The sequence below is a fragment of the Tympanuchus pallidicinctus genome, unplaced genomic scaffold (assembly GCF_026119805.1).
Source record: "Tympanuchus pallidicinctus isolate F22 unplaced genomic scaffold, pur_lepc_1.0 scaffold11, whole genome shotgun sequence".
NCBI lineage: Eukaryota > Metazoa > Chordata > Aves > Galliformes > Phasianidae > Tympanuchus > Tympanuchus pallidicinctus.
Genome location: NW_026294627.1, coordinates 7,931,693 through 7,940,338, shown reverse-complemented (window position 1 = coordinate 7,940,338; position 8,646 = coordinate 7,931,693).

Here is an 8,646-nt window from a genome sequence, read left to right as displayed (position 1 = left end):
GAGAGCGGGTACCGCTGCGCACTGGGGGCTGTGAGGCGGCAGCGAGTGCAGGTGGCCGCGCTTATTAACTCCGCTGAAAGGATGAGAGCCCCGCTCGCTTCGCCCAGCTCCGGTTCCCTCAGCCTCCGCTGTGGTGAATCTCCGCTCTCCGCGGCGGGCTTTTACTCCGTGCCGTGTGTCAAGGCTGGGGAGCTCCGTTCCCCTCGCCGATCCCGCCGGGCTCAGCGCTCCCAGGCGGGATTTCCCCCGGCGCCTGTGATTTCCATGCTCCATTGCTACGCACAGTAAGCTGTAAGGATACAGAACAGCAGGGGTTGGAAGTGACTTCTGGAGATCATCGAGTCCAACCCCCTGCTTTTGATGGGTATTGAATATCTGCAGAGTAGAAAACTCCACAACCTTTCTGGGCTTCCTGTTCCTGTGCTGTCATGCTCACAGTAAATTCCTCCTTGTTTTTCTATGAAAAACTATGGTGTTCTCTACACTTAATACTAAAATGTCAAATTTGACCTAGACTTTTATATATTCCTGTACTTGCTGATGTGCAGTAGGAACACTGAAACTTATTCAAACATTAAAGCATGAGAACTGGTGGTGCTGGGCTTGCAAGTCTCTTGATTTATAATCTCTACTCCTCTGTTTGTCAATATGAGGCCATCTTGTCCTGAGGGTGCTGTGTGAGACTTCTGCCCCTCCCACCATGAAAGAAATTGGTGCATATATGATTAATGACATGCACCATGGCCTGGGAAATTCACATCATGAAGATAAAGCAGTCCTGTTTAATTTATAGGACTAGCTTTGCCTATAATTAATAAAGGTGATGCATCTGGGTTACAGATGTGAAAAAAAACAACCACAAAAACACTTTGTAGAGGCCTTGTGCTTGCATTTGAACAAAAGTCTAGCAGATTAAAACTAAGGACAATGCCTGCAGGTGGCAATGACTGTAAAAGTTACAGGTGGTGCATGCAATGTGATATCTCTGAACCAACCAAAGCTTTGGAAAACATGCATTTCAGATATGTCTCCTTTCAAGCTCCAGGAGTATTCAGTGGGGCACAGATGGACTTCTATTGGAGATCAAGTTTGAAATGTATAGTTTGATTTGAAGTCCCCTCGTGGCAGATGCCATATGCTCCTTTGCATCAAATAAACAGTAGGAATCAGATGTGTGGTACAAAGGAGCGCGTACCTGCATGCCTTTGTGTCTGGCTTCCAGCATGGCTGGCACAGATACCAGGCACCACTGACAGTGTTGCTATCATCATGTGCTGACAATTAGGGCTGCTCACAGCAAACATGACTGAGAAGCATCTTGTGTCCTACTTTATATCATTTTCAGGGCAATTGGATCCTTCTGCTTCCAGTTTTGCCCCACTTTTGATAATGATGTTGAAGATCAGCATCTGCAGAAGAAGCTACTGGGTAACTGCATTCTGCCTTTGTGTTCACTCATCACAGAGAGAGGTATGCCCTATCATTTTTCAGGAATTGGATCTTGAGATAGCCAGCCTCTGTTTATTTGCAAAAACCAGGGGGCAAGCTTCTGTCTATTCTAACAGCACATAATGTATTATGGCACATTGCTTCTTTGAGACTTACCTCTGCACAAGTGTGCCCTGCTTTATTTAAAATACTACAAATTATTCTGGAGACCTCTTTTTCCAACTTAAAGTAGTCTTTTGTTGTTTGATTAAATGTATTGCTAAATGTAGTCTTGGTTGGAACCAAGATAAGAGTGCTCATGTAGATTTTTACACCAGTCTTATTTGCAGTGATTTTAAAAAATTTATACCTCAGATATTTTCTACTTAATGTAGGCAGTATGAAGTACATAAAGCATCATGATCCTTTTTAAAATACAGATGGAGTTATCACGGCTTCATGGCTTGAACCAGAGAAGGACTATCTGCTGAGAAGTATCACTTCTGAATAGTTATTTTGCAGTTCCATCATTGCTAGAGGAAAGTAATTGCACACTTGACAGAACAGACTTTCTTGAGTAAGCAGCAGTTTACTTGATTTTTCTTTTCCTTCCTTCTGAAATGTAAAAAGAAATTTATCCAAGGAAATGCCCATTTTCTGTATTCATCAGTGCAACTTTTTTTTTTCTCCAGTGACTAGTAGTCTTCCTGTAAAAGGAATTGTTGCATTATAGTGTCTCTCTTTATCTACCTCTGTTCTAATTTACTTTTTCAGAAAGTTGTTATTGTCAGTGCCCATTGTCGATGCACTCTAGTCTTATTGATGAGGCAGTACAGGCACTGTCTTATTTTGGAGAACATACAAATATTATCATTGGTTTACATGCCTCGGGCTCTTTCTGGGCATCTTTCCAAGTTCTATATAAGTGCTTTTAGGAGAAATTTACCATATTGTTATCTGTGTGTTAGTACTACGGAATTTATCTTTAACTGTTAAATGCTTAAATCGTCCCTGAGCATAAATGTGACTTTTAAAGATGGACTTTACTCCTGGCATTCTCCGAGTATTGAGTTTGTCCACCCAAGAATAGTGCTTTGTATTTTTCCCTGCCACACACAATTGTTATTTATCATTGTTCATTATGTTTTATAGTTCCTTATAGTTTGCCAAGTGATTGAGAGAAAAATTAGAAAGCTATGGTCTGAACTTGGCTTCAAATATGAACCAGTTGCAAAATGTGTAATAAAATAAGTGTTGGTGGTTGTGTAATAACAGTCTGTCCTTTGTGGTTGCCCTGGCATTTGACAGTGCGAAAACAGGTAGGTAGGAATCAAATGCCTCAGCATCTCTGAAAAGCAGGTTCTTCATCTGATCTGAGCTCTCACTCTCTTCATTTTTATCAGCAGCATAAGTTGGAATTCTTATACAGTGTTACCTATATAAAGATAAGTTATAACAAGTCTGATTTGCTTTTTTGAATGGTTGCTTAAACTGCCTTAAATACACAGTGGATATTTCTATTTAGCATTTTAGAAACCTCATTTTAAATAACTAAGTTATCTCCTGAAGTGTAATACATCTTTAAACAGATTGATTGTTACAGTTAATAAGGAATGGAAGTAATGGAACTAATGGAAGAAAGCACTCCATGTCAAACTAAGTTTGGGGATTTTCTCTTCTAATTCTTAGTCTAGGAAAAGTAATTATGTTCTGTATTTATTTCTGAAAGCAATCCTAAAAATTTCCTAAATCAAACTGTATTTGAGCCGCAGGCTAAGACCGGGAATCACCGGTCAAAATATTGGATCATTCTGCAGCCAGAGACTGTGCTCTCTTGTTTGCCTTTTTTTCCCCTTTCTGAAGACAAGTGGCTGCTTCCTAGAGATACCTTTGTGCTCTTTGTTTTCTGTGTTTTCTTGATTTGATGTTTTTGAAGGGACTTATCTCTAATTGGTTGCAGAAATAAAAACTCTTCATGAACAGGAATGAAATTTCAGAAGACAGACGTTCCTGCAGGCAACATCTCTTGAATTTTGAGTAGCAGAAGAAATTGTTCTGCTATGCTTGTTATGTTATCACACGTTTCAACAAGACCGAAGGGCACTTAGAACTAAAATGCCCAGTTCCTACTATTAATTATATCAGCTTGAGTTGGCCATTTTCACAGTGTACACCATGGCTGATATTGGAGTTTGGGCTCCTGCATCACTTCCATTACTATCCAATTTTTTTTTTTTTTAATTTAAATATTTGTCTATACATGTTTGAACTACTTCAAGTCCCAATACCACTGGCTAAATGAATCCCTGTTTTCTTTCACTGCTGATTTACTGTGAGCCTGTACAGAAAAGTTTGTATCTCTTTAAGAAAGGAGAGTCTGTCTTTGCAGAAACAGAGATTTACTTGTATTTTCAATGCAAATTTCATTTTTTCAATGCATAATGTTAATATTTTTAGACACAAATCTAATAGTGGGGAAAGGTTCATTTTGTTGTCCGTAATTTTCCAACCCATTTTTTGTACCTGCCAGAAATTGCTCATAAAATGAGATGTCATCTAATTTTCAATAATTTATTGATATTTCTTTCGGATAGATCTTCCATGGCCCATAACAGAATCCTTATGTCATGAGCTGTCAATAGAAAGAGTTTTCTGGTTTCAAAACTTCAATCTAAATAAATTGGGCAAAACAAAGAAGTGAAGACTGAAGGATGCATCTCATTTCTCTTTAGCTACTTAGTAGTAAGGTTGTCATCTGTCTTGTCTCTATGTCAATTGAGAGAGTTGTGGAGAGAGCTGTAGCAGAGTGGAGAGAGAGGAGGGAGAGAGTTGGAGAGAAAGAAATGTGATTCCAAAGGACAGTGCATGTTCTGTCATCACTGAATATCTGGAATGCATTACCTTGTGCCAGTCATTCTGCAGAAACTGTAGGCAAGCTTTTATGACCAGCTTAGATCAGATACTTGACTGCAAGGTGTTTAAAGATTTAAGTCCTTCTTGCTGAAGATCACTCTGAGGAGCTGTAGCTTTAGCAGGGCTGAAACAAAACCTTGTTCTCTTGATTCTGATTCAGTGTCAACATTTCAAAGCCATCTGATCTCTAACCATGCCACCTATTCCACTTTCTGTATTGTTTAGTGTAAGCATGTATATACTTTTTCTGTATACTTCCACACAAGCAACTGTTACTATTCGGCTTCTGGGAATCTTCTGCCAATTTGTGCGGTGCTTTTCTAACATGAAAGTACTGGGCTGGCATGGAAGAAACTGATTTTCATTCCTGACCCATTCCTATACTTGAACTTATATTTTTCAGGAGTGAAAGGCTAATTCCACAATCCCACATAACCCTTGACTAATCCCATTTAAGGTGAAAGAGCCAGAAGAAAACAATTGGCTTATATTACTAAAGGAGCCACCAGAATCCCTTGCTCATGTAGCATTCAGAAGTTGTTATCTCTATCCTTCAGCTTGTTTTACAAGCAGCTGCTAGTTTTGTTGGCTTGAAGACCAAGATGGGCTGGGAAGAGAGCTTTTCCTTGGCAATCAGGAGATTCTGAAGTCTTAGTGGTGAGCATCCCACAGATTTGCCACAGTGCTGGAGCTTACTGATTTCATTATTTCTCCTCTTTTTTCCCATTGAAATGGGGCTAAGGAAACACTGTTATGTATGTCTCAAGAGAGAACTGAGAATTACTTGGTTAATGATTTAAAATGTATTTAATTTCGCTATGCAGCTTATTGTATTCTGCATAAGTTAACGCAGAGTAGTCATGGTTGACCAGAGCTGCTTTAAAAATAGGCCGTAGTTCTCTGCCAATACAAGCAGTAACAGATGATTTGCTTCACAAGGTTGACCATGAGAAGAACTGAAATTTCCAACAAAGGCAGAACTGTGTTTGGTGAATCAAACTAGGTCACAACTTAAACACAACTGTTTTCTGTTTGTTTTTTTTTTATTTTTTGTTTTGTGTGTGTGTGTGTGTGTATGTGTATGTCTAAGGAAAAAGGACAAGTTTCATTTTTCACAACCTCTTTCCACCAATGTTATCCCAAAAGCAGGATGAATTGTGCTGCTTTGAGCTCTGTCATGATGTCAAAGTATCAGCAGAGAGAATGGAATATAACACTGGTCTTTTTTGGTGTGTGACAGACTCCTTTTTGGCTATTGTATAACGAGTTTATCCCTTCAATACATGCTGTAGCCAGCTGGATGAAATTTTAGTCAGTTGTTTGATCCAGATCTCCCAAACTACAAGAATAAATAATAAGATAAATTTCCTGTAGCATTTTAATCAGGTACAGAATTGGGGAAAACAACAGTATTTGTATTTAAGATTGTGTTTAACAACAAAGATTTATTGTTTAGAACGAAGAGTAAGAATTTGAATTGTATGCTGATGTTAGAAATGTGTACTGAGGTGCAGGATATTTCCTGAGGATTAAGGGTCTCAGTTGCAGATCAGGTCCATTGATTTCAAAGACTTTATAATCTCTAGGAATTACCCTGTCCATAATTCCTTATTGATTTTTTTAAAGTGCCAAAATCTCAAAATGTAAAAAAAACTAAAAACAAAAGCCACACGCAGGTTGGTTTGTCAGTGTGTGTACACACTGAGCAAGTGGCTGACACAACATGTACAAGGAGTGGAATTCTGACTCTTCTAACCAGTTACTGATACTCACAAAACCTCTTTGAGTACAGTAACCTTGAGACTTTAAACCACAGCTCAAATCTAGTGTAATTTAGCAAAGGTTTGAAAGTGATTGAGAAATACTAACAAAAGGACATGTGTGTTAATAGGAAGCTTGATTATCATAAAACCCATTTGCTTAGGGAGTTCAGGTTATGTGTGGGCTGTTGCTTAGGGTTATTCCATCTAGGCTACCAGGTGCTGTATCCATTTTGTTCCTCCAGCCATGGAAACGAAGACTGGAATTGGAATGGGAACACGATGGATCGGTAGGAATACAAACCAAGCCAGACTTGGCGATGGACTAGAACAGATCATTATCTGACAACCAGCTTCACAATGTTCAAATAATATACTTAACTGGATTTGTTTTTTTAACTGTTACTGTATGATTCAGAGGCAACAGTCTGCCCTTTCACAGTCAGTAATAGATGGTGGTGTGGTACTGTTCAGTTGCAGCATAAAATGGATCACATCTCTCAGGCTTTAGAGACAGAACAACAATTATGTAAATTGAGAATTATTGTTTGGATTAACTCGTAGAATCATAGAATATTTTGAGTTGGAAGAGACCCTTAAAGGTCATCTAGTCCAACTCCCCTACAATGAACAGGGCCATCTACAGCTAGAACTAGATCAGGTGCCCAGAGCCTGGGCCAGCAGGTCCTTGAATGCCTCTAAGGATGGCATCCACCACCTCTCTGGGCAACCTGTTCCAGTGCCTCACCACTCTTACTGTAAGAAACTTCCTTATATCCAATCTAAATCTCCCGTTTTTAAGTTGGAAACCATCTTTCCTTGTCCTGCCACAGCAGACTCTGCTAAAGAGTCTGTCCTCTTCCTTCTTATAGCCTGCCTTTAAATGCTGAAAAGCCATACTCAGATCTCCCTGAAGCCTTCTCCTCTCCAGGCTGAACAGCCCCAGCTCATAGACATGTCTATGAGGACTCAACATAGTACTCCAGGAGTGGTCTCACCAGCGCCAAGTAGAGGAGCAGGATCACCTCCCTCGACCTACTGACCACATCTTTTGATGCAGCTCCAAATACAGTTGACTTTCTGGACTGCAAGGGCACATTGCTGTCTCATGTTCATTCACCAGTACTCCCAAGTCCTTTTTAGCAGGGCTGTGCTCTGTCCTTATATCCCCCAACTTGTGCTGGTAGCAGGACTTGCCACAAGCCAAGTACAAGATCTTGCACTTGGATTTATTGAACCTCATGAGGTTCATCTGAGCCATTGCTTAAGCCTGTCTAGGTCCCTATGGATGGCATCCCGCCCCTCAAACTTGTCGACCACAACACACAGCTTGGTGTGATCCTCACACTTGCTGACGCTGCACTCAATCCCACTGTTGATGTTACTGATAAACTGCCTAGCTTGAGTAACAATATCTGACCCATTAAATTATCTGCCCTTCTAAATACAGTTGCTGTTTAGAGAAAATGCTTTTAGAGCCATGTGGCACTCTCCAATGACTCTGCAATGGTTTAAACACCATTTCAGTTACTACAGTAACGTTCAAGAGTGAAATACACTATTATAATTATTGAAGTGGTGTAATGCTCTTGTGATGGTCTTCATTCTGGGTGAGTTTCATCTGTGAAAAAATTTGAGGTGGAATGTGGTTTATTAAATAATCTGCATCATAATTCTTCTTCTTAAATTTGAAATTATTCATCTAGTTTAGTATTTTAGTGTGTCAGTTTCAGAAAGGTTTGAATGAATTCTCAAATTGTTTTCATCTAGGGTTTAATACTAATCATGCTTTTCTTCTGGCACTCCCACAGCACAAAGGACAAAATCACATTAGAGGACAAAGTTATCTTTATGGTAGATGCTAACTATTCAGGCATTGACTGGAATTCATTAACTGGACAAAAGGCCTGGAGGTATGTTTGTGGAAGTGGTTCAAAATTGTTTTTTAACTCAGTATGATTATTAATTCAATAAGAAATGAAGTGCTTCCAGACTTGTATTGCTGACACGGAGGATATGACTGAAAGCAGAACATCAAATGAAGCACTAAGGAACCAATTTGGAATGTGCTGTAGTAGCACTATATTTAAAACTAGCAAAAAAGGAAAAGGTCAGAATAGTTAGCCATATAAAGGGAAACTTGGCTGGCAGTAGGTGAGGACTGCATGTATTACAGAGAAGTGGTACAAGATGGAGATGAATGTTAGGAAGGGAACAAATGAAAGAACTACTTCTAGTTTAAAATTTGACTAGTACATTATTGAAAACAGGGAACTTGAAAAAACATAGAATCATAAAATGGATGGGTTGGCAGAGACCTTGAAGACCATCCAATTCCAGCCCTACCTTCCACTAGATGAGGTTGCCCAGAGCCTCATCCAGTCTTGTCTTGAACACTTCTGGGGATAGGGTGTCCACAGCTACTCTGGGCAACGTTACAGCATCTAACCACTCTTATAGGAAAGAATTTCTTCCTGATATCTAATTTAAATCTTTTAGTTTAAAACCTTTGCCCCTTATTCTTACAATCCTTGATAAAGATTTT